Source organism: Hyaena hyaena, unplaced genomic scaffold (genome assembly GCF_003009895.1).
Source record: "Hyaena hyaena isolate Hyena2069 unplaced genomic scaffold, ASM300989v1 scaffold_206, whole genome shotgun sequence".
NCBI lineage: Eukaryota > Metazoa > Chordata > Mammalia > Carnivora > Hyaenidae > Hyaena > Hyaena hyaena.
In genome coordinates, this window is record NW_024080840.1 from 417,942 (window position 1) to 445,659 (window position 27,718).

General features: G+C 45.2%; 1 protein-coding gene across 5 annotated transcripts in view; it reads left to right on the forward strand.

Moving 5' to 3' along the window:
• The first annotated feature begins 4,145 nt into the window (after positions 1–4,145).
• GCNT1 (glucosaminyl (N-acetyl) transferase 1) overlaps positions 4,146–27,718 on the forward strand; it is a 28,786-nt gene continuing 5,213 nt past the window's right edge. For 3 of the 5 annotated variants that reach the window (XM_039242168.1, XM_039242166.1, XM_039242165.1), the window contains exons 1-3: positions 4,146–4,230; positions 5,033–5,150; positions 16,319–16,477. The gene's annotated coding sequence lies outside the window, so the exon portion shown is untranslated. Of the gene's footprint in view, positions 4,231–4,723; positions 4,867–5,032; positions 5,151–16,318; positions 16,478–27,718 lie in introns of those variants that run through there. The other 2 variants (XM_039242167.1, XM_039242169.1) reach the window with 2 other exon arrangements.

Sequence of the window (27,718 nt, forward strand, 5' to 3'; positions counted from 1 at the left end):
TTTAATCCACTTTCTTGGATCTAGCCTCAACACTTAACCTTCAGAAATACCACCACCAGTTGGGTACCCCCCCTTCCTTAGAGCCCCGAGTCCCAGCTTCGCAGGGGTCTTCTCCATGGCAGGCAGCTGTTAGCCATTTCCTGCCCTTGCTACCTTTCCGTTACTGCAATGTTTCCCTTCACACTTTTCAGCCTTCTGTTACCTGTTTAACCGACTCCTTCAATTCTCGGTAAAAATAACTGCTGGGATACCTGTTTTCTGACCAGCCTCTGATGGACACCATTAAATGTTCCAGAAACACCTTCTGAACTATGGGTATAGATTTATGATGGGTTTATGCTACTGTAGTCACTAAAAATAAATACATTTATGGGATACCCACAGTATGCAACTGACCAAAAAGATGTATTCTGAAAGTTAATTTATAAATCCATTGTTTGGGGGGCATGTGGGTGGCTTAGTCGCTTAAGTGTCCGACTTCGACTCAGGTCATGATCTCATGGTTCGTGAGTTCCAGTCCCACAGCAGGCTCTGTGCTGACAGCTAGGAGCCTGGTACCTGCTTTGGATTCTGTGTGTGTCTCTCTCTATGCCCCTCCCCCCCCCATGCTTTGTCTCTCTCTCTCTCTCTCTCTCTCTCTTTCTCAAAAACAAAATAAATGTTAAAAAATTTTTTTTAAATCCATTGTTTGGATCTTGGAAGTTAATTTTCCTATCAAAACAATACTACACATTAAACTTAGATGATCAAATCAACCCATTAATGCTCATAATGTACATGAAGTACAATATTGTATACATTATGTAAAGGAGGGGCTGAGAGAGAGGGAGACACAGAATCCAAAGCAGGCTCCAGGCTCTGAGCTGTCACATAGATCCTGACACGTGAGGCTCCAACTCCCCAACCATGAGATCATGACATGAGTCAAAGTCAATTGCTTAATAGACTGAGCCACCCAGGTGTCCCTAAAATGAGATATGTTAAATTCTTTTTTCTTTCATATTAAAGTTTCAGAATCTACTGTGCATTTTATTTTACCCTTATCACACACTTCAGTGCGCTCCAGACAATTCCAAGGGTCCAGTAACGACAAGAGCCTTGTGGCTACCACATTTGACAAGATAACTGATGACTTTACGCCAAAGAATAGAATTGCTGGGACATAAGATATGCACATTCTCGGGCACCTGGGTGGCTCAGTCGGTTGGGCGTCCGGCTTCGGCTCGGGTCATGATCTCACGGTTCGTGGGTTCGAGCCCCGCGGCGGGCTCTGTGCTGACAACTAGCTCAGAGCCTGGAGGCTGCTTTGGATTCTGTGTCTCCCTCTCTCTCTGGCCCTCCCCTGCTCACGCTGTCTCTATCTGTCTCTCAAAAATAAATATTTAAAAAATAAATAAATAAATAAATAAAAGATATGCACATTCTCTTTTCTTTTCTTTTTTAAGATATAAATGTTCAATGATAGGAGGAGATGACTCAAAAGCAAGCACATTTGATCACCCTTTATGAAATGAAAAAGAGTTATTCTTTCAGGCATATTAAGCGGTCAGTGTTGATGATTAAAAACAAACTTAAGGGGCACCTGGCTGGCTTGACTGGCGGAGCGTGCAACCCTTGATCTCAGGGCTGTGAGTTCAAGCCCACATTGGGTGTAGAGATTACTTAAAAATAAAATCTTAAAAAAAAACCCAAAACTTAAAATATCCTTGACGTAGACCCAGGAAAGAAAGAAAGAAAGAAAGAAAGAAAGAAAGAAAGAAAGAAAGAAAGAAAGAAAGAAAGAAAGAAAACTAACTGAGTGGGGGTGAAGGAAACATGTTTAGTTTAGTGGAAAGAAGTGACGGGCTTCACTTAGAACATCGAATTAATAAAATTTATTAATTTAATTTCATAATGCATGATCAGGGTTTTCACAGCGTAGTTGCCTTCTCAATGTCTTTCCTTAAGACCCTTAGTTTAAAAGGTCATCTGGGTTAGCAATACAGAGAGAAAACAAATTGCAATTACTTTGATTCTGATTCTGACCAAAATGCAAATTCGGCACAAGATATTTTGGGTTCCTACTTTGGTTTCCATGATAAAAAATGTAAACCACGGTCTAAAAGAAACTCGTGTGGGGGTGCCTGGGTGGTTCAGTCAGTTAAGTGTGCGACTCTTGATTTTGGCTCAGGTTCATGCTCTCACCCTTCATAAGCTAGAGCCCAGCACCAGGCTCCGTGCAGATGGTGTGGAGCCTGCTTGGGATGCTCTCTCTCCCTGTGCATACAGTCTCTCCTTCCAGCCCTGTGCATACAGTCTCTCTCTCAAAATAAATAAATAAACTTAAAAAAAAATAAAAAGAACCTGTGTGGCCCCCTTGTTCTTGGTCTTGCTCATAATGCATTGTAAGAAAGTTATTTTTTTTTATTTTTAGATTTGTTTATTAAATAAACTCTACCCTCGATGTGGGTATCAAACTTACCACCCCCAGGTCAAGAGTTGCATGCTCTACTGACTGAGGCAGGAAGGTGCCCCGGAAAATTCCTTTTTTAAATAAAATTAAAGCAATACGTTCCAAGATTGTCACTGGAGTAGGAATCTCCTTGGGGAAAACAAGATTCACCTTCTCCCAGGAATATCTCATTAGCTTCTCTGCCATTGCCACCACGGCTGGCCTGCATCGTGCTGCTTTACCCAGTAACCTTCCGGCACAAGGGTGGGAAGGGGACAGAAGAGTTCAGAGCAATCCTCCCAGAATATTCCACAGTCTAGAAGAGAAAGCCTGCATCTTCACAGAACAGGTGGGTTCATAAGAAATCAATGTGCTTTATGAGGTGTGGCTAATTTATGTTCCACTTAATAAGATCCTGCTCTGTGTGGACAGGTCTCAGCAAGCATTTTCCCCACTTTCCCTGGGGTATCTGACGTCCTCAAGTCTGAAGCCCAAAGCGGGTGAACTTCAGAGACTCAGTGGTTCAGTCTAGGCCAGCCTGGCTCTGCTCTCTGTTCAAGCTTCTCGCCTGAGCAAGGACCTTCCCTAAGAATGATGGACATCAAGCCAAGTGGCAGTTACAGGATCTGAGATTTGCCCCACGGCTCCGGCAGGACACCGCGGGTGGGGAAGTGAGTATGTACGGACTTCCTTCATTTACTTCAATATGTGTGTGTTGAATGAATAAATGATGTGGAGATGAGTAACGATCTGTTCTGCTCTCTGGGAGCTGAAGGTCGTATGCAAGGACACACAGCATTCCTCTTGTTACCGAGGCCACCATGCCAACTTTCCTAAGTGACACAAACCTATCTGTGTGCTATATAAGGGTGGAAAGACGTGTTTTCTACTTTTGCCCGGCACTGTGGATTGGTTCACAATTTAATTTTTGTCTTGGTTTTTATGTGAAAACACACATGAACGTAATGAGTTTTTAAATATTAAATTTAGGGGCGCCTGGGTGGCTTAGTCGGTTAAGCGTCCGACTTTCACTTAGGTCATGATCTCGCGGTTAGTGGGTTCGAGCCCCGCGTCGGGCTCTGTGCTGACTGACAGCTCAGAGCCTGGAGCCTATTTCAGAGTCTGTGACTCCCTCTCTCTCTCACCCTCCCCTGCTCACGCTGTCTCTCTCTCTCTCCTAGAAATAAATATATTTAAAAAAATTAAATTTAACCAACAAGGCTCATCAGGAAAAAAAAACCTCTGCATGGTCATTTCTAAACTTTATGCAAAACACCTTGGCATCTACATTTTTTCTTTTTCTTTCTCTTCTTCTTTTTTTTTTTTAACAAAACATTTTGAAAATCAGAAAAGGCGGCACTTCTCGCGTTTCCTGCCTCCAAGGAGAAGGGCATAGAATTTCGAAGAAGACCCCACTTACCCATGTCTTGCGCAGTTTCGGGACCTAAAAAGCAGGCGAACGTGAGAAAGTGGAGACGGGGAAGCACAGGGATGACAGCTCTCGGCCCAGGCCGCATTGAGACCCAGAGGGCGCGCTCTCCCCGGCCAGGAGCCGCGCGCTGTCCCGCACCACCGAACCACCCCGCCCGTGGGCGGCGGAGGTGGGCGAGGCGGGGATGCGGTGGGCGGGGCCTGGCGGGGTGGGGCCGGGGGCGTGGCGGGCGGGCGGGAGGCCTGGAGCCGGGCGGCGCGGTCCGCCAGCGCGGCGAGCGCAGCGCGGGCCCCGGCCAGTGCGCGGCGGGCTTGGGGTGCCGCGCGGTAGCGCACCCTCCTGCGCCCCGGCGGCCGGCTCGCTGCAGGTAACCGACTCCGCCGCCGCCCCCCGCTCTATCCCAGCACCCTGGATCCCCTGCTATGGCGCCCGGAGGCGGATGGAGGGATAGAAAGGATGTGAGGGAGGGAGGGAGGCTCTCAGCCTCTCGGGAAGAGGAAGCGGAGCCCCAGCGGGAGGGAGCGGACGCGCGGTGGTAGCAAGCCCGGCGCGTGTGCACGCAGGACGCCTGCCCTGCGCGTTACCCCTGGTCCGATCCGTGGAACCTGGGGCCGGGGCTCCGGTGCCCAGTGTCACCTGGAAGCCACTTTTTTCTGTCTCTTTTCCCCCCGACCCGGGTAGCAGGTAGGAGCTGAGAAATCAGAGGAGTTGGCTGCAGGCGAGGGTAGGCAGAGAGCGAGCAGTTAACTCGCTGCCGTCCCTTGGGTGCCAGCAGCTCTAACTCGATTTAATCCTCCCCGTAGCCCCGCGAAGAGGCATTTTACCCCCTCCCCCATTTTACTGATGAAGATGAGAAATGAGTCGCCCTGGGGCAAGCCACTGGACAGGAGACGCCAGTCGGGGACTCCGGAGCCCCCACGCCTCTCCCTCTCCTCCGGCTAGCTCTCTGTCCTTCGCGCGCGGGTCTGGGAAACTCGCGCCGCTGGGTCTGTTAGGAAAACAGGTGATTCTGAAACACATTCTCTCCTCCCTCCTAGGTTTTTTGGGGGGAGGGGATTGTTTTGTTTTGTGTTTTGTTAACACCCAATTTCTGATTCAGTTTCTAATTCTGGTTATGAGCCGTTTGAAGTGGAAGCAGCCTCGCTCACAGTGACTTTTTCTTCTTGCAGCGCTTTCCTTCGGTGCAGAACGAGCCCCAGGCACCCCGGCGGGCCGCACACTTCTCTTCCCCGGTGGATGAGGTCGTCTGCAGATCCAGGCTGGGCCTTATGGGCCGCCCAGGTGGAGGTGAGCTCTGTAGGCACCTGGCAGTCTTGGCGCCCTTTGCTTTTTTCTAGAGGGAAGGGAGTCTTCATTTCACAAATAGGAAGCCAAGAGGCCAACTTGGAAGTATATGAGGGGTTCACAGAAAGCAGTGGTTCGTTGAGAACAGCCTACGGGTTTCTGTGGCCTGAATTTGGTGAGTGGTAGGTGAGGCACCCTGCCGGGGACTAGTCCCCTGCTCTGGGCATTCTGTCCCCCTTTCAGAGCTGTTGTGAAAGGCAGATTTGTTTTAGAAGGGAGGGGGAGGGGCGAATGGTTTTAGAGATCCGTGTAAATTACCTGCTAGGAGCCCAGGCAGTTCCAGACAGGCTCTCCTGCCGAGAATATGGTAACAGATTTCACTTCTGGCAAAAAGAAAAAATAACCACTGAGCTCTGTGGATATCTGCTCTTGCCTAATGGACGTTCCCCGCACGTTCAAGATGATAGTTTTGGGGAGGCTTTGAGTTCTTAGAAATGGCTAACTCCTCAATTTTAAAAAACAATGGAACAAACTGTGAGTTTACTTTCATACCGTTGTAATTGGTAGGTGGAAGAAGTTGGTTTTTCCATTGCATGGTGAGGGTTTGAAGGTTGCGTTCCAGTTTGTTCTTCACTGGCTCTGGCAAGGACCTCCTTAGCCTGGGCCCCAAATCTGTACTGGGTTTCATCCTTCATTGACTATAATCCATCCTTGCCTGATTATAAGACTACTTCTAACCACAAGTTGCTTTTTTTCCCCACTTGTAACTTAGTCGCTTAACACTTAAGAAAAATGTTGTCCCTGAGAACTATCCACTGTCTAAAAAACCAGCTATGCACAGGGACTGAACACACAATGGACGGGGAAGCTAAGGGGGCTCTGGTTAGTCACGGGTGACCTACAGAGGACCTGCGGGAGAAAAAAAAATCCGTGTGGGGACTGACTATTCCCTGCCCATAACCATGCAGGAATTCTGGCCCACTGTGGCCAGATCTTTCCCCCACCCCTAAATAGCTAGAAAATCTTCATTAAAAAAATTTTTTTAAACGTTTGTTTATTTTTGAGAGACAGAGTGGGGAGGAGCAGACAGAGGGAGACAAAGAATCCTAAGCAGGCTCCAGGCTCTGAGCTGTCAGCACAGAGCCCCACGCAGGGCTCCAACCCATGAACGGTGAGATCATGACCTGAGCCGAAGTCAGATGCTTAACTGACTGAGCCATCCAGGCACCCCAAGTAAAACCTAATTTAAATATTGGCTTTTTTTTCTTTTTTCTTTTTTTTTTTTTATTTTTATTTTTATTTTTTTTCTAGGAGAGAGAGAGAGACAGCGTGAGCAGGGGAGGGTCAGAGAGAGAGGGAGTCACAGATTGAAAGAAGCTCCAGGCTCTGAGCTGGCAGTCAGCACAGAGCCCGACGCGGGGCTCGAACCCACGAACCGTGAGATCATGACCTAAGTGAAAGTCGGACGCTTAACCGACTAAGCCACCCAGGCGCCCCTTTTTTTTCTTTTTTAAAACACAGGAAATCAAATCAAATTTGAGCATCATTCATTGTCAGATCTGTCTTAAAAACTGCTCTCCCTGAGGATTGCATTCTCGGGTGAATGAAACACTCTGACCTAAGATGTAGGTATTGCCCATTTGTTGCAGAGTGAGGTGGTACGAAACAGATGACTAGCGTTGAAAACGATTTCTTCTGATTCTGTGTCTGTTTTTTAAGTGCTGTTTTCTAAACAGTGCTTCAGCTGCAACTGAGTTAAGGAGTCTTTTATGGGCCAAACAAGGAATTGTGTCACTACTTGTAAGAGTCATTCTAATGAAAATTTATTCATGGTTCTAGTTCAGAATGTCAAATGCTTAACTCCCCGACTTACAAGAGGGACTTACAAGAGGAGTTCGCAAATGACTATTCATATACATCTGGTGGGTTTCTCACGGGGCCTATCTGTATTCTTTTTTTTTTTTCTTAATGTTTATTTTTGAGAGAGAGAGACAGAAAAAGGGGGTGGGTGGGGAAGGAAGGGGGCAGAGAGAGAGGGAGACACAGAATCCGAAGCAGGCTCCAGGCCCTGTGTGCTCAGCACAGAACCCTAGGTGGGGCTTGAACTCATGGACTATGAGATGGTGACCTGCGCCGCGTCTGAAGCTTAACCAACCGAGCCAGGCAGGTGCCCCGCCTATCTGTGTGCTTAGCCACATTGGCTTTGGATGCCTGGCTTAGGGCAGTCGGGCTTCCTTGCTGCCCATCTGTGGCCAATGCTACGTCTGTTTAGAACAGTGTTTCTCAAATTTGACATTTTTGGCCAGTTAAGCTTCTGTCGTGGAGATTGTCCTGTGCGTCGGAGCAGCGGCATCCCTGTACCACCCACTGGATGCCAGCAGGCTCCTCCCTACGGTTACCACCATCTGAGTGTCTCCAGGTGTTGCCCCATGCCGCCTGGAGGGCAGTTACCTGGTTGAGGAAAAGAAGAAGCCAATGTTGGAAAGGCTCTGGACATATTTGAACTAAACTATAAATACAATTAACTGAAACTTCGAGAGAGGCTCTTTGTAATGTTTAAACACACAACTGCATTTTAAAATATTTTTATGAGAAAGGTGACTAAGCCAGTGTTCTCCGTGAGCAGCCTCCTGTGTCCAGCCAGGATTTATCTCCAAGGAAATTGCCAGTGTTTGGTGCAGTTGTTAAGTTTCTAAAGTTTATAATATTGAAAGCTAAAATGGAGCCCCACAGGCTTCATTTTTCTCCTTTTAGTATACTTGATTTTTTTTTTTTAAAGTTTATTTATTTTGAGAAGAGAGAGCACAAGCAAGAGCAGGTGAGGGGCAGAGAGAGAGGAAGAGAGACGATCCCACGCAGGGTCCACACCATCAGCGTGACGCCGGAATCGCGGGGCTCAAAATTAACTAACTGAGATCGTGACCTGAGCTGAAATCAAGAGTTGGACGCTTAACCTACTGAGCCCCCCAGGCCCCCTATGTCTTTTAATTTTTGTAAGGTGATACAATGTCAATGAGCTATGCTTGTTGATTTAGAAATTGACACAGTCTCTAATAGCAAAAATTTTAATAATGAGGTTTACTGTAGATCATGTTCAGAGTAGAATTTAGTTTTAGGAAACATTAAAAGCGTTTAGCTAACAGCAATAACTAAGACAATCATATATTTCTGGATTCTGAGAAATTCTTTTTTTTTTTAATGTTCATTTTTGAGACAGAGCATGAGCAGAGGAGGGGCAGAGAGAGAGAGGGAAACACAAAGTCTGAAGGAGGCTCCAGGCTCTGAGCTGTCAACACAGCTGGACTTGGGACTTGAATCCTGAGCTGCGAGATCATGACCTGAGCCAAAGTTGGACGCTTCGCTGTCTGAGCCATTCAGGCACCCCTGTAGTCCAAGAAACTCTAATTTTTATGGAAGAGAGCCCTACATAATACATGATATAATTCATATCAGAGGAAAGAAACGTCCTAAATATATAATTCTCTTTTTTTAGACCTTAAGTTCAAGAGGTTGAAGACACAGTCCAGGTTATAAAAGATGCATCCTTAGATAGGGATTGACTATCCACTGGGTCCCTTCTAGAAATCAAACTAATTTGTGAGACTGGGGATCGGCTACATAATTTGTGGGCTCCTGTGTTTAAAAATTATTAAGAATATCAAGACAGCAGGGCACCTGGCTGGCTCAGTTGGAAAAACGTGTAACTCTTGATCTTCAGGTCATGAGTTCGAGTCCCACATTGCCTATAGAGATTACTTAAATAAGTAAATCTTTTTTAAAAAAATAGAGTCAATAGAAGTGGCAAAAAATATATAGAATATCAAGATGGTAGCAGAGAGCTGAGTATTAAGAGAAGTACAGGGCCCTGTGTGGCTATACAGGTTGCATACGCATGAAGCTGGCCCTGGCTCTCTGTCCATCACAAATGCAAATCCAAAGGAAATATTACCGCTGCCCCAAAGCACTGAGAGTCTCTGATTGATTGATTGTACTATTTCCAATAAGGAGCCTACATGTATTTGGTAATCCAGACACTGAATTTACTATAAAGGGGCACCTGTCTGACTCAGTCGGAAGAACACGGAACTCTTGATTTCTGGATCAGTGGAGGCCCACATTGGGTGTAGAAAATACTAAAAAATAAATAAATAGACTTAAGAAAGAATAAAAAAGTTACCAGGAAACTCTTTCCGTGAATAATTTTTCTTTTGTTCAAGAGTCAGCCAGATTGTTTTGGAGGGTCCTGGGTACCTGAGTAACCTTATTTCTTCAAGCGTTCATTGAACAGCTCCTTACAGAGCACCTGTGGGTGACAGGCATTATCGGCTCTGGGGCAATGGCTGTGAAGGACAGAGGGTCCCTGCATTTTTCAGCCTTCTAGGTTACTGGCTGGGGGGATGGGTAGAGACAGGCACACAGTGTCATGCACTGTCACAGCCCTAAATGGTACTCCGGAAAAGCACAAGCGGTCCAGAGGAAATATAACCTCAGGACACAGGGCAGGTCTCCCTAGAAAGTGGTATTTAAAATGGGCCTGAAAAATGAGTCGGAAGGAGTCAGGCGAATTAGGGGCCTGAGTTCCATGCTGAAAGGGTGAGACGGAGGCAGGAATATGGCTTTGGGTCATTTTCAGGACTTTGGACTTTAATGGAAAGGTAATGGGAACCTTTTGAAGGGCATTAAATGGGAGATGAGATGATTGATTAAGTTTGGGTTTTTGTTTTTTTTTTTTTAATCATCATCATTGCTGTGGACAGTGGTTTGCAGAGCAGGCCGTGCTGGGGCCTGTGGTCCCGTCGCGCAAAGTGGAAAAGGCTTTCTCTTTTGGGTGGACCAGATGCACCTCTTTGTCCCAGCCAGGCCGGGCTGGAGGCCTCAGGCCCTTTGCCTGTCACTTTGCACATATGCACGCAGCCACCTGGAGAGGGGCAGAGTAGGCTCCAGGCATAGTTGGGGAGCCTTTTGCCTTCAGCCGTCAGCCGTCAGCCGTCAGCCGTCAGCCATCAGCCATCAGCCATCAGCCATCAGCCGTCAGGTCAGCCGTGGGTGGTGCAGCGATGCCGAATGCAAGCCAGTGGCAGAGGGGGGAGGGGGAGGAGGGAAAGGAAGAGAGGGTGACTTTGTAGCTCAAGTCAGTATGAAATTGGTGATTATTCAGATATTCTTGATGGACAGGGAGATGCCAAGGCTATTTCAAAGGTTTCTGGCATAAATAACGGAGTGGAATAGGGTGGTGAAACCATTTACAGTGTTTCAGAATCCTGGAGGAGGATCGGCATGGTATCAGGTGGGGGGGGGAGATAATTCCATTTGGACATATTTGCTTGTGAGACATCCCACTGGGCACAGTGTTACAAGGGATTGGCATCTGGAACTCATGAGAGAGATGGGCTGCGGGGCACCTGGGTGCCTCAGTCAGTTGAGTGTCCGCTCTTGATTTCAGCTCAGGTCATGAATTTTCCAGTGCCAAACACAGCGGCGGGGTCCTTGGAAGTAGAAAGTATTATAGATAATGTTGCTTGCCACTATGCTTAGCCCTGGTAGGGTAAGAAATATGTGTTTGGTCTTTGTCCTTAGTCACTGACAGTGCTCGGAAGCCCTTGGAATTTCCTGAGAGTTTGGGATGATAGGAATGTCTCTTGTTATTCGTATAAGGAGCTCTTTTCCTTACCGGAGCTTATGCTAATGAGATGGCATGGGTGTGGGGCCCCCTAGGTAGCCTGAGGATGGGACCGATCACCAGATCACCAGACGGAACAAGTAATTAGAGAGCTGAAGCTTTTAGCCCTAACGACTGCCCTCTGGGAAGAGAGGAGGGGCATGCCTAGATACTGGCTTGTGAAAACTCTTGATCTATCCTATTTGGAGAGCTTCTGGGCTTGATGAACACATCGAGGTGCTGGGGAAAGGGAGTACGCCAGGAACCAGCCAAGGTAATTGTGAAGTTTTCACAATGAGGGAGAGTGACTGCTTTTCAAAAGAATTCATGCTATAGAGACCCATTTTGGAAACACCTGTTGGGAAATTTTTTCAGCATAATGTAAACATGTTGCCAAGAAATATAGTAGATTTGTGACTCATCGAAACTTAAAAAAAAATGTTTTTTAAATTTCTTTAAAAATATTTTCTTTTTTGAGGGGGGGAGGGGCAGAGAGGGGAGGACAGCATCCAAAGCGGGCTCCGTGCTGACAGGCTGACCGCAGCACGCCCGAAGTGGGATCACAACCTGAGCTGAAGTCAGATGCTCAACCGACTGAGCCACCCAGGCGCCCCTCAAAACTCTTTAAGAAAAAGAAATAAACCTCTAAAAACTTGGAAAAGGAATTGTCTGACAAAATCTTTTTAAGTGAAGAGTATTTGTGGGTTTTGAATCCATTTGTCAGGTTTATAAAAATGTGATGACACCCAGTGACTAGTTTGCAGGGACAATTGATTGAGAACTACCATCTGAAATTCACCAAAAAACAAACAAACAAACAACCCTTTGTAGAATTGGTGGGTAGATTGAACACTAAGTATCAAGATTTAGGGAGCCTAGCTGTGAGCGTGTGTGAATGTTGTTTTCTCCAGCATATCCCTGTCACTCCAGACAGCCCTTAAAACAAAATGTTAGAATACACGAAGAAGCTTGGAGAGTCCTTCAAAGTTCTCTATCACAACAGAATTAACCAAAGTCTTCAAAACTACAGCAGATTTAATATCTTGCTTTCATTACAAATCTTGATAATTCATTTTGTGTACCATAACTGACTAAATAATAGGCTTTTATATCCTCTTTTCCCCATCTTTTTGTTCTACAAGGTGCATAAGGTATTGGTGCAGTAGTGTTGCAGGATTTTTTTACCTCAATTCCTGGGATTCATTGTCTCGCCTCTTGGAAACATGAAGAGGTGGACACAAAATGAACAGTAGGCAGTTTACTAGAGTATAAGATCTGAAAGCAAGAATAGTATGAAAACCCTCTTTACAGAGAGGGGGGCATTGGAAAGCGAGTGCCTGTGACTATAGAGGAAGCTCCTTGTTTTATAAGGTTCTGGTCATTCCCACCCCCCCACCGCCCCCCAACCCTCACCCCACCCCCACCCCCTTCGCTCGCTCCCTAGTTCCTTCTCCGGTCCTACCCTTATTGGGTATTGGGTTGATAGCTCTAGGTGCTGGGTGGTCCATTTCTGATTGGCTCCTTTCCATTGTATGAGGTGTGGTCTGGTCCTTGTGGGTCACATGTTTTCTGGTCCAGGACTTATTTTTAGTCAGGTCTTTTGTCAAATTCCTGAGGGAAACCTGAGGGGAAGTAGGTGGTGTCTGTTACATTTCTAAGAAGAACTTTACCCCTGAGGGGATGGCTGGGGTCTACACTCCCAGCATTGTTCCCAAATCTGTGTTTTCCCCTTCCCCTGGGATCTCAGGTCCTAATCTTTCCTTCTCTGCCTATTTTATTCTGTCCTTTCCTATCCTAGTACTATATAAAACTTTTAAAGACATATACATATATTGATGGGACTTACCCAAAGGTTTTACTCTTAGCGTTTGTACTAAAAAATTTACAAGTTTATTGCTGAAAACGGAGTCAAAGTGGGGCTCCCCACAGCAATCTGAGAAATGGATTTCCTTATAAACTTTAAAACTACCTCTTCTCCATGATGTGCTTCTGTAATTCATTCATGGGAAACAAAATTGCTCCAGGAGCTCAGAGTCTGAAAAGCAAAAAATACAAAGTGTGTGTGTATTGCTTCTCTGGAAATGTGTACGTTAAACTTCCTTTTAGGTAATCCACTTTAAATGCTATAAAAAAAAAAGGGGGGGGGGGAGGAAGAAGAAAAAAAAACTTCCTGGAATGTTGGACCCAGTGCTATGCTCCAGGACAGGTAAATGCATTAAGTCATTTCAGCATAGGCTTTGTAGTTCTCTGACTCAAGCCAGTTTGGTTCTTTTTGGTAAGCAGATTGGTGAGGGCTACATTCTCCTCTACAGGTAAAGGTGAGGGTTCAAAAGCAAGTCTTGAGTCAACTCAGCCCTCTTGACTTCATCTCCCACGTAAGGTGCACTCGGGGTAGCAGCAGGATTCAGCTGATTGTGGAGTAGCAATCAAGTACTGCTTAATTTTCTGGAATCCATGGCAATGGGACCCAGGAATGCGCCTTAGGCACTCTCCTGGGCTAATAGACTTGCTGGCCTTGATTGTCCTTTTGATATCTGGGCAAGACACCAGTAGGATGCCTCTATTCCATCCACTGAGTTGCAACACCTTGATCTCATCTCTGCTTACTCTTTTGTCAATCTAATTCAAGTCATTAAATTCATCTAGGAAGCTTCATTTCTAACACCATTGCTAATAAACAAAACGCTTGGTTTACAATGAAAATTCCGTAAGTAGTAGCTGCTAGTGGAGTGTGGCCATCCCAGGAATGAGTCCTCAGTAACCTCCCCAGCCCCAGGGGGGACCCTCAGAGCTGTTGTTTGTAGCCAGTCAGGCTAGCAATTCTTGCAAGTTCCTTTCAGCGCTATAATGGAGGCATTGTTCCCAAAATAGTTTTTAGCTATATTGACCCAACCTATAATTTCCCCCAGAAGGCTCAGCAAATAACCTTTGTGTGAATTCCTTGAGATCAGGGAGATGCATTTTTTTATGATTGTATTCCCCCTCCCCCCCCCCCAGAACCAGAGGATTTGGTTTTGCATAATAGCTGCTTGGTATGGAATTCAGTCGAGTGCATTTGGGTTAGTAAACTTGCAATACAGTTTCCGATTTTGGAGGTCTAAAAGAAGTTACCTCTAAGAGTAAACTAAAGATTTGAATGTTGTCCAGAGAAGAGAAAATATAAATAATAATAATGAACAAATTGTTAACGTTTATTAAGGGCCCATCTGTCAAATGTATTATGAGCTTTTGACAGGTGGGCTCACTTTTTCTTTATGAAAACTCTAAGGTACACACGATTCTAATGAAATCAAATGGCTTAAAATTACTATTGTTCTTTTTTTAATGTTTATTTTTAAGAGAGATGGAGAGCGGAGGAGGGACAGAAATAGAGGGGGGCAGAAGATCTGAAGCAGGCTCTATGCTGACGGCAGTGAGCCCGATGTGGGGCTTGAGCCTCGAACTCCCGAACAGTGAGATCATGGCCTGAGCCAAAGTCAGCCACCTAACCGACCGAGCCACCCAGGTGCCTCTATTATTGTTGTTCTTATTTATTATTATTTTTACCAGAGAAGAAGCCAAAGCTTGGAGAAGTTAAGAGCTTACGGAAGTCTGAGTTAGTGGGTGATGATACCCAGTTTTTGAGTTGAGCAGTCTGGCTTCAGAGCTGAAATAAGTGCTACTTAAATTCTTCTTCCTTTCCCACGTAAACACACTCAAGAGCAAATTCTGAGCCCCTGGTGATCAAAGAGGTGCAAAATGAAACTCAGTGATGTAGCAATTTACAGTTGTGATATCGACAAAAAGAATTATACAGTGGATGAATATGTGGTACAGAGTTAAGATAATTATTTCATAAGTGTAGAGAAAATGGTGCTCAGATATTACTAGTGGCAGTGTAGTGAGTAGAGTCCATTTGGGAGGCAATCAAGAGCCGTAGAGGGGCGCCTGGGGGACTCAGTAGGTTAAGCGTCCGACTTCGGCTCAGGTCACGATCTCACGGTTCGTGGGTTTGAGCTCCACATCGTGCTCTGTGCTGACAGCTAGCTCAGAGCCTGGAGCCTGTTTCAGATTCTGTGTCTCTCTCTCTCTCTCTCTCTCAGAGGAAAAAAAAAAAAGAGCCATAGAAACTTGGCAAGTTTTGCTCCAAGAATCCCCTGTTCCTAGAGACCCTTTATAAAGCCAAGAGAAAACATGTACATTTTCAAAAGGGTTCACAGTTCACGTTTATAGCAATGTAATTAGGAAATACCCTTAGTATCCAACCACGAGACACATACTAACAAAAAGACTCTCATGTCCATTAACCACAACAACAACAAAAACAATGAAAAAGAAAAAAACAGAATAGGAAATTGAACCCCAGATGCCATTACATCTACTCACAGATATACTTCAGGATGGTCCCTGGACAGGCATCAGAAGGGAACCTGAAAATGATGTGTGACCAGACTGGAATTATAAGTGGCTTTTTGTTTGTTTGGAAATGACCTTTCCTATAATGCTCTGTGAGCATATTTAACTGGAGCTTCCGTTGGAGGATGCGGGGCCATTTTATCTCAGTGTACCATTTTGAGTGACCATTAAAAACTGAAACCTATTAAAAGTGCTTGGAAAGATACCCCTTCCCCCACACGAAAAGAGGACCACTGAATCTTTTTGGATGTGTGCTTCTCACATTTGTCCAGTGAACATTGACCGTATATTTGGAGCTTTGTTTTCTAATGGGTTTATTCTGTAAAGACTGGAGTGCAGCTTATCTGTGGATGCTGTTTCATCTCAAAACCCTTTTGTTGATGTCACTATATAGAGAGTTCCTTCATTCTTGGCTTTGGCAGGACCTTTGAATTCAAGAAAGATACCTAAATGTAATCTGGGCACAATGAAAATGTTGGATAAAGTTTGCCACTCAAGTTCATGCACCTGCCTCAACGGGACGGTTAGATCTTGGATCACACTGGGTATCTGAGGTTAAAGGGGTTGCTGTCCTGTACCTTAGGGCTGACGCCTTTAGGAGGATAGTTTGTCATATTGACACCCACAGGAACATTTGGAAGGTTCTGGGCCTTCTTGGACAGTTAGGAGGTAGGGCAAGGAATGGTTAGAAGCAGTTAATACCTGGATCTGCTGTTGTTTTTGGCCAGAAAGTGAGGCTGCTCTGTTCCCTCTGCCCTCTGGGGAGCCAGCCCTGCTGGTAAACTGGAGCAAATGACCTTCTTCAAAGGAGCTAAAGCCTCAGTTTTTCCTTGACTGTTGAAGTGAGAGGGAAAGTAGCTAGTTCCGGGTTTGCGTAACTCTTCACGCGAACAGTCTCCTTGATCTCACAACAGCTTCCACGGTAAAAGCACCATCTGTTTTAATCCCTGTCTTTAAGGAAACGAAAAGAAAAGAGAAACGAGAAGAAACCACCATAGCAGCGAACACATGGTGCATCAAGTGCCTATCAATTTCAGGAGCTGTTAATAACGTAAGAAAGAAAGTCAGTCCTCAGACCTTGTCCCTGTACAGACTGATTGGTCCTTTGTCTTTGCAGTGGGACTTCCCGGTCATCCTCTGCTCCCGACGCTCAGCCTCCCCAGCCGCTGTCCACCACCCCCCTGCTGAGGGGCTGCAGAGTGCTGGATCACTCAGGATCTGCTGGATCACTCAGGAACTGACCGAACCCAACTGCCCTGGTGCCCGGTGCAGAAAGGTAAGGCCAGTCTCAAAGACAGGAAAAGCACCGTGCGGTACGAGGCCAGTTCTTTGGGGTTTCTTTATAGGGACCCCTCTGTCGGACCAGACACAGGGGGCTTCAAATGCATGGTCTGCTCCCCAACACTGTAAATGGGAGCATTTAGATACCGTACCCTAGTTTCTTTATCTGGAAAAGACTGTGAGCTTGAAGGTACATTTAACCAAAGCATCCAAGACGTTGCCGTACTTTTCATTGAGGGAAAGGAATTTTCTTTTCTTTTCTTTTTCCCTTCCTTCATCCTTCTCTCTCCTTTCTTTCTCTTTCTCCCTTTGTGCCTTCCTCCCTCCTCGCCCTCTTCTCTCTCTTTCTTTCTTCCCAGGGAACAGTGTGAATAGAGGGGGTAGGCTAGGAGTCTGAGACCAGTAGCTCGCTGAGGACGTGCGTGGACCAGTTTCAGAGACCAGGTTATGTGGAATTTAGTGCTAAAGAGGGAGATGATGGTGAAGACACCCGTTCTCCTGTTGTGGAACAATCGCCACACACCAGACTCTGTGCGAGGTGCTTTGTAGGGTTTTATAATCACCACCAACCCCATGAGGAAGGCATTATGACCTCCATTTTTCAGTTGAGGAAGCTAAAGCTGGGAGATATTAGGCAGCTTGCTGAAATCATGCGTTAGGGCATGACATCGTTGCGGGGCGCCTGGGTGGCTTGGTCGGTTGAGCGACCGACTTCTGCTCAGGTCATGATCTCATGGTTTGTGTGTTTGACCCCCACATTGGGCTCTGTGCTGACAGCCCCGAGCTCTCTTAGGATCCTCTGTCCCCCTCTCTCTCTGCCCCTCCCCTGCTCACACTCTCTCTCTCAAAAATAAACATACGTTAAAAAAAGAAAAAGGACATGACATAGTTGGGATTTACAGTCCCTCCTGTTTGACTTCACACTGCTGTTTTTCTCTGTGGCTTCCGTGAGTCAGTGACGTTCGATTTCAAAGAAGGAGCGGTCAGCTGTGATTCAGAAATGGGACTGCATGCTAGAGGTTGAGCTGGACTTTAATGTGTTAGAAAGAGTGCGTCTCATTTTTGCCACTGATTAACTTTATGGGGTTTTTTTGTATGATAGAGAATATCTACGGTTGACGATTGTGATTAGCAGGCCAAAAGTCCAGACACATGTTATGACCTGGAATTTTAGGCCTTCCTTTAAAAACAAAAAGGAATCTAGTATTCTGGAATTAGAATTTCTACTCCTAGGAGGAATTTAAAGCCCGGAATATTTGAAATCAGGATTGTTCAGAAAACCCTTGACCTACGGGCTTTGTGACGAGCAGGTGGGAAGAAACCAGGGCCAGTGTGAAGATGTCTGCATGTGGCCCAGCCAACCACGTGACCTCTATGCCCCAGTTTTCTCATCTTCAAAATTAAGAGCGGACAAAATGAACTCGAAAGCACCTTTCAAATCTAAAGTTTCGCTTCTGTAACACTATGGTGCTCTATTCAGTATTCTAAACCACGTAGTATTAGATTCCAAAAAATGAAAGACACAAGTTTATGACCCTTCAGTCTGGAATTTCGAAGTAAACAGTAAGATCTCTTACACTCAACTCTGGCCTGCAGGGGTAAGGAGCTAAAGATTCCTTTCTCACAAACGTGTGTGTGCACGCACGTGCATAAGCAGATATATTTCATTCAAGCCTATCGAGGTCTGCCTCTGCACATGAACTCTGCTGCCGTGGAGGACATATTTGTCTGATTTCAAAGTTAGGTTACCTACAGAGATCCCTTTTTGTGTGTTCACGCAACCTGGGTTTACTCCTCGCAGTGTCTCCTAATATATGTCCTTTCATGTCTGTTTCTTAATTTAAGAAGCTGCTTCTGGGGCACCTGGGTGGCTCAGTCAATTGAGCGTCCCAACCCTTAGTTTTCGACTCGGGTCATGATCTCACAGTTGATGAGTTCGAGCCCCACATTGGGCCCTGTGATGACAGCACGGAGCTTGCTTGGGATTCTTGGTCTCCTTTCTGTGCCGCTCCTCTGCACGTGCTCTCTCTCTTTTGTACAGTTAATGGGCATTCTTGTGGCTTTCCAGGGAGGAAGTGTATAAAACTTGTAAATCCGTATGTATTTCTAGCACTGAATTGTAAATTTGAAGAGGATGCAGGATATCAACAGTGGTGGGATTAGTGAGACTTTTTTTGCTCCGGGAAACACATGTGTCAGCATGAAGGGCACATACTACAGAGTCCTGTTTGAATTGACCGGCTCTATCCCTACGTCTCCTTGTTTCCATGCTTGCCTTAGTACTGAGCTGGGATGTTTGTGTCATTGTGTCTGGCCCTGTGGGTGCCCTCCTCCCATCCCCCCCCCCTTTCTTTTGTGACTCCATTAATGGATGTGTGTTGGCTCTTGGGAAAAGGATGAAGCCAGACCAGCTATTGGGTCTTCCTTCTCCCTCATAAGCTATTGCGAGGTATTTATTTATATATTTAAAAAATTTTTTAATGTTTGTTTATTTTTGAGAGAGAGAGAGAGAGACAGAGTGTGAGCGGGGAGAGGCAGACACAGAATCCGAAGCAGGCTCCAGGCTCTGAGCTGTCATCACAGAGCCCGGCACAGGGCTCGAACTCATAAACTGAGATCATGACCTGAGCCAAAGTCGGATGCTTAACCCACCGAGCAGCCCAGGCGCCCCTATCATGAGGTATTTAAAGAAGACCCAGGTGAAGAGCGTCCATCTTTAGCCTCACACATTCAGGATGTGCACACGTGTGTGTAAGGGGGTGGGCAAGGAACAGAGGCATTCAGAGAAGAAGCCACAGATCAAGTCTGGTCTCTGCGTACATACTGTTTACCTCAGATGTGCAAAGGAAATTTCCAAAACAGTGTCTTGGCTCTTCTGGATTTCCTTCCTTTCCGGGACTGGTTTAAGCATTTTCATTACTACTGAGCAAAGCTCGTTTTAGAGACAAGGTGCCATCCTGGGGCAGGACAGAGCTTTTCTCCATACTACCAGGCGGCTGTCTCAGAGGGTGCGTTATTGAGAGTGAGCCATTTCATCATTTGTGCCGTGGGGGTGGGGTGGGGGTCCTGGTTATCATCACTCTTCTGATTTCTTTTTTTTTTTTTTAATTGTTTTTTTAATGTTTTATTTATTTCTAGGGGAGAGAGAGAGACAGCGTGAGCAGGGGAGGGTCAGAGAGAGAGGGAGTCACAGACTCTGAAACAGGCTCCAGGCTCTGAGCTGGCAGTCAGCACAGAGTCCGACGCGGGGCTCAAACCCACGAACCGCTAGATCATGACCTAAGCAAAAGTTGGACGCTTAACTGACTAAGCCACCCAGGCACCCCACTCTTCTGATTTCTTTACTGAAGTCATAACTTGTTTCCGCAGACGTGCTTAAAAGTCGATTCATTGCTGGGGCGCCTGGGTGGCTCAGTTGGTTAAATGCCCAGCTTCAGCTCAGGTCATGACATTACCGTCCATGAGCTTGAGCCCCACGTCGGGCTCTGCGTTCGGATCCTCTGTCTCCCTCTCTCTCTGTCCCCCTTCTTTTCCTGCACTCTTTGTCTCTGTCTCTCACTAAAAAAATAAATAAGCATTAAAAAAAATTCACCCGTTGCTGTGGTTTACCACATTGAGAAACATACTTCTTGTCATACTAGATTTTGGAAAGAGATCTTCAGGGCTAGGGAACATGAGGGGCAAACAGCTATTATCTCTGGCTTTCCTTTTCTTTTTAAAACTGTGTTTGTCATACATCACAGCCTTTCTTCCTTCGCTTCAGGCTTTCAGGTCCTAAGTGTGCATAGAAAGTAGGGAATGCATCTCTCCTTTTTCCTCCTCTCTGAATCCTACTCCTCTTCCAAGATTCAAGTCAGCTGTATTCAAGGAATTCAAAGAAGCCTTCTGGATCCTTTCTTTTAAAAAAATTTTAAGTTTATTTATTTTGAGAGAGAATGAGCAGGGAAGAGGCAGAGAGAAAATCCCAAGCAGGCTCTGCGTAGTCCGCACAGAGCCCAATGGGGGGCTTGAACTCACAAACTGTGAGATCATGATCGGAGCCTGAACCAAGAGGCAGACCCTTAACTGATTGAGCCACCCAAGTGCGTCTGCTTTCTTTTCCTTTGGTGGACTTAATAGCTTTCATTTCTGCAGCAGAGACCCGGGTGCAATGCATCTGGTCCGGCCGAGCCAGCAGGCAGAAATGGTAGGTTTCAGCTCCTGTTTCTGGCGTCCACTGCTTAGGGACCTGGTTATGCCTCCAAGGGAGGAAGCGATGGGGACAGAGAAGAGAGTGAATGCTATTTCCAGCAGTGAATGAAGTTCATCGAAGTTCATAGTTTCGTTTCACAGCAGTATCGTGAATAAATGAAAAAAAAATCTATAGACCTTTTCATGCCATTAATTCAGATATAGAGAACCCTTCCTTCCTTCCCTTTCGTATAGGTGATCACACAGATGAAACCTACTTGTAATTTATCTAATTTAGAATTAGAAACAGGTCATTGAGAAACTTTAATTAGTGATGCTATACAATTTAAATATATAATGATTAACTGCACTTTATAATTTTTTTTTAATGTTTATTTTCGAGAGAGAGTCAGAGATAAAACATGAATGGGGGAGGGGCGGAGAGAAAGGGAGACACAGAATCCGACGCAGGCATCAGGCTCCAAGCCATCCGCACAGAGCCCGGTGTGGGGTTTGAACTCACAGACAGTAAGATCATGACCTGAGCCGAAGTTGGATGCTCAACCAACTGGGCCACCCAGTTGGCTTTGTTTGTTTGTTTTAGTTTTTTAAATTGATTTTGTACACTTTAATACAGGATTACACAGCTAATGGAGTTGTAAAAAGAAGGTAGAATGGAAGAAAAGAAATCCCAGTATCCATTCTGCTTACTGAACTTCAAAATACTGAGTTTTGATTTTGATCCGCTGTCTTAATAGCTCTTAATCTTAAGACTACCTTTAAGACTTTAGAAAAACGTAGCCTTTATTTTAGTCAGAGTTATAAGTGCACACTGGTTTTAAAAAGCACATCTTTCCACAGTAGTGTGGAGGGTAGGAAGGGTCTAATAAGCTTTGCCCCTACTTGAAAGCTAGCAAGTCTGGCAATTTTCATGTAAGTTTCCTGAACCCCATGCCCTTGGGCATATGTAGCGAACTAGAAACAGTTCTTCAGAAGGGAGAGAGGAGACATGTTAATTAAGTTTTTAGCAGAGGAACACGGGCTTCCCGTGAAAGAGACTTCTATTTACTCACCGGACATAACTGAGTGACTCTCTCTGCAACATTCTGTGCTTCGCCCTGCGGTACGGGGTGTGGGTCTGGGTTCAGCCCACTCCTTCCTTAGTCACACCATCTGGCTTGAGTTGTAAGATCTTATTTCAAGTGGAAAGAGGGTAAAGGAAACGGGGTCCAGGGTTGTTGATAGTAGCTTTCCTATTGCCTGTGTTTCCGTGGCTGGACCCCAAGAAAACTCTGGAATGAACTCTGGGAGATGGTGACCTAAACTGTGGAGCTTGGTGTTTTTAATCATGGTCCTAAGTTTTGGGCAACCCAAGAATTTTCCTGGCTGGTCTGGCCAGACTGTTGGGATCTCAGGAGCTTGTGTTAACATGACAGCTCAGGGAGCACCTGGGTGGCTCCACTGGCGAAGCATCTGACCTCTCTGCTCAGGTCATGATCTCACGGTTCGTGAGTTCAAACCCCGCGTTGGGCACTCAGCTTTCAGCACAGAGCCCACCTTCAGATCCCTTCTCTCCTCTCTTTCTTTGTTCCTCTCCCCTTGCGCGCGTGCGCTCTCTCTCTCTTACTTAAAATAAAAAGACTTAAAAAAATCATTAAAAAAATGTGACACCTCAGAAACCTGTGGTGACAGGCCAGGTTCCCTCAGATGAGGTGAGGCCATGGACGCACAGGTGGTGGAAAGAACCCTACCCTTAACGGCAGAAAATGCCTTTGGGATCTTACCTGCTTCCTGGTCCTTCCCTTGGCTGCTTCAGGGTGGCCTTTGGTCACCGCTGATTGAGTCGCAATCCTGTGAGATACCAGGACACCTTTCGCATGGATCACAATAGTGGGTATTTTGTTCCTGTCATGGCAGCCTCTGGGTCATAGAAAAACAGTCCTTGGGAGTTTGTGAAATGGGCCCCGAGAGGAGTATTCAGTGGGACTAGAGGCGAACCGAGCTTAGACCATCCTTCCTGCTGCAGAAAGACCATAGGTCGTGAACCCCACTTTCGCCATCTAGCCGTTTCTCTACGCATACGTGTGCAGGCACGCACGTGTGTGCGTATGTATGGTTTTTTAAGAAAAAATGATTTCCACCATTAAAAATGATACGCTAGGCAACAGGCAGAGAGAATTGTTCTCCTGTCTAATAATTAGTTTTGTTTGGACTTAACCCAGAGTTACTGTGGTGGAAACTGTTGAGAAGAATGGAGTTTACCTTTTTGAAATCCACCCTTTCTTCATTCCGTTGACTCACCTGTCAGCTCTAACCTAACCCAAGGTTAACGAAGCTAACAAGGGCAAGAACCTTTTTATCTTACCCCTTTGTCTCGAGTCTTGAGGGTAATTCTAGCCTGAACAGGAAAACTTTGATTGTTCTTAGCGGCGTGTGCATACGTATATGCGTGTTCACATGAATATGTTAAATCCCTGTCCTTTGAGGTCTAAGTATGTGTCATATTAATTTTTAATAAACCACGTATTATTCCTTTTTTCCTCCCTCTCCCTGCTTCGCCTTTTATTATCATTATTTTTTTAAAAAAGAGTTTAGGAATATCTAGCTTGAGCCACAGGTAGCTCGTTTGGTTTTTTTTTTCTCCATTTTCTTCTCAGTGTAGTGATACTACTTCCCTAAATTCACTGAAACCAGCAAGTGTGTGATTGGGATGAATGTCATCTTTTGGAATTGGTTTATTTAAAATCCTGAGTTATGGGCTAGTTCTACCTAGCTGTTAGTTTTTTACATTGTAAGGTCTTCTCATTTCCTAACTTACTGCAAACCGAAATCTAGATTTGATAATCCGTGGTTTCTGGACTTCGTTTACATGTATCTCCCCATGTACTTATCCTTGTGAAAATAGTCCCCCACGTCACTTCTTCTGTCTCCTCTTTACCCTTGTGAGCTGTTGGTGGTGGATGAGATTAGACAGGACTGTCGCTCAGAGCAGTGACGTCACTTAGAGCCTCTCCCACGGGCAGGTATATGATCCTGGGCAAAGCACGCAATCTGTTTCTTTCAACAACAGTCTTTACCATTGCTCTGTGCTCCTAATGAGGATTCATTGAGTCTTCGTTGGAAGAAGAGTGTGTACATTATTAAGACTGATGCTCTGCGGAGCTAAGCCCCAGAGCGCGCTGATTGCTTTCTTCATCATTGCATGTCCCTGATTTCTTTGGAACCCATAATTATCACCCCAACCCTCCGTCATTTACTTTGTTTGCAAAGTAGCTATTACACATTCACTGCCCAAACTCTGCCTGTTGTTTAAATTTCCAAGATGCTGTTTGTTAAATTTTCAACATGCTGCTTCCCTTCATGGATTCCAGCAGTTTCAGCTAGAAGACTCTTGTTCCTCGGACCTTCTCATCTGCCCCAGCCTGTTACGGTTGTCTGTTGGCCTGGGATATGGTCTAGCATGTTCCTTTACCATCATCCTGGGATATACCTTTTCTGATTCTTATATCTCCCCCCCCTTAAAAAAATTTTTTTTAACATGTATCTATTTTTGAAAGACAGAAACAGAACCCCAGCAGTGGAGGGGCAGAGAGAGAGGGAGACACAGAATCCGAAGCAGGCTCCAGGCTCTGAGCTAGCTGTCAGCACAGAGCCCGACGCAGGGCTCGAACCCACCAACTGTGAGATCATGACCCGAGCCAAAGTTAGACAACTAACCGACTGAGCCACCCAGGCACCCCTCTATCTTCCCCTTTGTTAGTTTATACTTTAGGGTTTTTGGTGGTGGTGGTTACTTTCTTAAAGTAAACTACCCCCACATTGGAGCTTGAACTCACAACCTTGAGATTAAGAATTGCAGACTTCCATGTCTTAAGGTGCAGAATTTTTTCTTTTACCTTTAATGAACTTAATAATTCATCTGGTTCAAAGAATTCTCATGTGGAATTCAGTTGCCTTCAGCATGGTGAAGGTATTGCTTCGTTATGTGCGTTCTGTGGCTGGTTTTCATGAAATGTGAAAACCTTCTGCTTCCGAGGCCGGTCTATGTGGCTTATTTCCCCCCCTCTGGAAACCTATGTGGATATTCTTTTTCCCAATATTTCATGATTCGCGAATGTGTTTTGGTGTGGATCTGTTTTCGCCCACTGTGTTGGTATTCCAAGGAGTTTTCAATCTGGAAACCGTTCTTTGTTTGTGAGAAATAATCTTTGGCTATTTAATTCCTTGCTTCCATTTTTTTTTCTGTTTTGCCTTTCTGGAGGTCTGGTTTTCAGATAGTGGATCTCCTAGTCTGGTTCTCTAAATTTACTATTTTTTTTCCCTCTAATTTCCCCACCAGTTGGTTTCCCTATTTGCTTAACTCCCTGAGAGTTTTCCTAAACTTTATTTTCCAATACTTCCATTGAGTTTTTCAATTTTCCCTATCATGTCATTAATTTTTTTAAGAGCTCATTTTCATTTGCTAAGTGTTCCATTTATGTGGCTTCTTATTTTTTCTAGTCCCTGTTGTGAGGCAGACCTCCCCAAAAGTATTAGAATAAACATTTCCATTTTTATTTTTGGTTCACATTCTGTGGGTCAGGAATTCAGATAAGACTTGAGTGACTTAAGAGCTGAAGTCATCCGGTGGCTTCTTCATGTACATGTCTGGCACCTGGGCTGGGATGAATGAAGGCTAAGTTCACCTGGGACCATTGACTTGGGTACCACGAACTCTCCCTGTGGCTTTTTACAACAGTGAAGCTGGTTCTGAGGGGAAATTTCTGGAGAGCAAGTTTTCCAAGACAACTGCATAGTTTTTGGGGGTTTTTTTCCAGTAGGCTCCGCACCCAGCATGGTGCCCAACTCCAGGCTCCCACTCACAACCCCAAGATCTGGACCTGAGCTGAAATCAAGAGTCAGACTCTCAACCGACTAAGCCACCCAGATGCCCCGGAAGCAGCATAGTCTCATGTGGCCCGGCCTTGGTGGCCATATAGGGTCACTTCTGCCAAACTCTACTGTTCAGTGTATTCATGAGATTGACCAAATTCAAGGGGAAAGGAATTTTGACTGTTTTTTGATTGTAGAACGCATGGGCACCCTGTGAAAGAGCGTATCGGGTGGGAGTGTTGTTCTGTCTGTTTTCAGGCTGTAGAACCTGTTTTTGATTACTGGCTGACTGAATACAATATTTTTTCTTATCTCTCCGAGGACATTATTATGAATTTTCCTCCCTATGCACAGTCTGTTTTCTTTGAACATTTGGGGAAATATCCAATTTAAGCAGCGTATTTCACGGTTGACTCGGGTGGATTTCCTAGTAAATCAACTCCTGCACTGGCTTGGCTGTCCAAGCGCTAGGAACTGATAGCTGGAAATAGTGAACTGATAATAGTGAAGGAGATCTCCATACCTGTTGTCTTTGGGTTCACATATCCCACTGTTGCCCAGTGGGAAACCCTGGTGTGCCCCAGTCTGTGGAGACGAAATCTTGGGTCTTGGCCAGGTTTCGGAGAGAGATCTGTTTTGATTTGTTTGTCTTTTATTTTTTAAAAGTTTATTTATTTATTTTGAGAGAGACAGAGACAGCACAAGCAGGGGAGGTGCAGAAAGAAGGAGAGAGAGAATCCCAAGCAGGCTCTGTGCTATCAGTGCAGAGCCCGATGTAGAGCTCGCACTCACAGACGATGGTATGATGAACTGTAAGATCATGACCTGAGCTGAAACCAAGAGTCAAACGCTGACAAAATAGACTTTAAGACAAAAATTATTAGAGACAAAGAAGGACATTTTATGATTATGAAATGGAGAGAAGGAAGAAAGTCAACAAGGAACTTGAACAATAATACAAACCAGCTAGACTAACGGACCTCAGTAGAACAATTCACCCAATGTCAACAAGATACACATTCTTCTCAAGAACACATACTTGGAGCTCATTTCACCTCTTGGATGTGTGGATTAATTTTTTTTAAATCAAATTCAGGGAAGTTTTTGGCATTATTTAAATATTTTTTCTACCTCACTCTCCCCCATTTCCTGTTCCCCCACCTTTCCTTCTGCAAGTTATACTGTGCTTAATAATATTTCACAGATCTGTGAGGCTCTCTTCATTTTTCTCTCTTTTTTTTAAGATTTATTTTTTTGAGAGAGAGAGAGGTGAGCAGGGGAGGGGTGGGGGAGTGGGGGTGGAGGAAGCAGGATCCAAAGCAGGCTGTGCGCTGACAGCAGAATGTCCAGTGAAGGGCTTGAACTCACTAACTGTGGGATCATGATCACGCTTAGCCCACTGAGCCATCCAGGGACCCCCTTTGTTCATTTTTCTTATTTCTTTTTGTTCTTCGGACTGGATACTGTCACTTGACCCGTGCTCACTTCCACTGATTTTTTTCTTCTGTCAGCTCAGACCTGTGGAGCCCCTTTAGACACTTTAACAGTTAGTCACTGTACTTTGAATTCCAGATTGACACTGGGTTTTTTCTTTATAATTTCTCTCTTTATTGAAATTCACAGTTTGGTTAAATATCATTCTCATACACTTTCTTTCAGTTTTTTAGTTCTTTGAACATACTTCTAATAGTTGACTTAAGTCTATAAGTCCAATGCCCTGGCTTCTCAGGGACTTTTTTTTTTTTAATGTTTTTTAATGTTTGTTTATTTTTGAGAGAGTGTGTTTGTGTGAGCAAGGGAGGGTCAGGGAGAGAGGGAGACACAGAATTGGAAGAAGGCTCCAGGCTCTGAGCTGTCAGCACAGACCCTGACACAGGGCTCAAATTCACAAACTGAGATCATGACCTGAGCCGAAGTTGGACGCTTAACTGACTGAGCAACGCAGGTGCCCCCTTCAGGGACAGTTTTTAATTGACCACTTTTTTTCTTATATATGGGCCAGACTTGTGTTTCCTGATGTGCCTTGTAACTTTTCGTTATTGCAAAGGGACATTTTATAATGTGTCAACTCCGGAAGTCAGACCTCCGCCCCTGCCTGGCCCAGGGCTTGCTGTCGTTGCTCTTTTGTTTACCGACTCTTCTAGGTTAGTTTTCAAAAGTTTATTTTCTTTGTAGTGTGAGGCCACTTAAGTTT